Raw genomic sequence first — 1,610 nt, forward strand, 5'->3', positions numbered from 1 at the left:
TATGTCATTCCCTCTCATTGCCATGTAGTACTCCATCGTGAATATATACCACATCTTCTTGATCCATTCGTCAGGTGATGGATATTTAGGCTCCTTCCATGTTTTGGCTATTGTTGACATTGCTGCTATGAACATTGGGGTACATGTGCTTCTATGCATCAGCACCTCTGTCTCTCTTGGGTAAATCCCCAGCAATGCTATTGCTGGGTCATAAGGGAGTTCTATCGATAGTTTTCTGAGGAACCTCCACACTGTTCTCCAGAGTGGCTGCACCAGTTTACATTCCCACCAACAGTGTAGGAGGGTGCCCATCTCTCCACACCCTCGCCAGCATCTATAGTCTCTTGATTTGTTCATTTTATGTATATTTTAAAAGTCGCTGTCTGCAAACCTTTCCTCAGAGTTTACCTTCTCTAACACTTAAATTCTCCATAGTGAGAATTTTAAGCCAGGTGGGAGCTAAGAGTACCATAGCACAATTTCTGAGCTGTTATGTTAGGGCCATGTGATTCTCAGGAAACCATGTAATAATATAATAAGTAAACATTTATTAAGCACTTCATATGTGCAATAATTAATCCTTCGATTTTGAAGTATGTTAACTCATTCTACCTTTACAATAACACTGTGAGATAAACCTGGTTATCACCACTGACGGGTTAGAAGCCGGGGAATAGAGGTTGTTTAAGTTACCCCAGGGTACACAGCTGGTAAGTGGCAGAGCTGAGATGTGAACCCAGGGAGTCTTTAAACTCTGCTGAGGACTTCACATAGAGTTCATACATACTGCTGGACTCTTCTAAGTAATATAACAAATCTCTCTGTAAAACCAGCTCTTCATCTATAGACTCCACAACATTACCATTGGTTCTCAAATTCTATTACAAGCTACAGTCTCCTTAATCACTTTAATGTGAGCACCTAGTTTTCGCCCATCCTCTGTGCATGACTGATAGCTTAGCCATGAAAACATGCTCACAATCCAAGGTTAAAGACCCGGTCCTAAATTTAGTCTTTCCCCTCACTGTTTCCCATGCTTGTAACAACTGCCAGGCTGAAACCCTTCCTTCTTCATGCAGTCTTTTCTGATTAAAGCAGGGAGCTCTCACATTCACTCACTTAACAAATAGTTGTCAAGGACTTACACTAAACCATACCATACTAGCCCATAGGATAATCAAGCTAAGTAAGGTATATAGTCTTGAGCTTATTGAATTTATAGTCAAGATAGGGAAACTTCCAAGAAGCAATTAACAACACACTTGTAACTAACCATGTGTCAGAGATATAATAAAATTAACCTGAGTAGACTCTTCAGGTTGAAATGTTTTTTAAAAAACAGAAATCAAATGTAAAAATTTTGTTTCTCATTTCAATCTACTCTATTTCTATAATTTTGTGTTTTTTTATGCAGTATTTCTAAAGATAGGGACACAGTATACATACCCACATGTGCACTTGTGTGTGCACAAGCACCATTATATAAAGAAACATAATTGTTCATTACTCATGTCCTGATCAATAGAAAAATAACCCTTCTGCCCTTCCCTTGTCTTGAATGCTCTTCTTCATCACCTCCACTAAAATCTCTGGCACAGCTGCACTGCACC

This window comes from Suricata suricatta, chromosome 10 (genome assembly GCF_006229205.1).
Source record: "Suricata suricatta isolate VVHF042 chromosome 10, meerkat_22Aug2017_6uvM2_HiC, whole genome shotgun sequence".
NCBI classification, from domain to species: Eukaryota; Metazoa; Chordata; class Mammalia; order Carnivora; family Herpestidae; genus Suricata; species Suricata suricatta.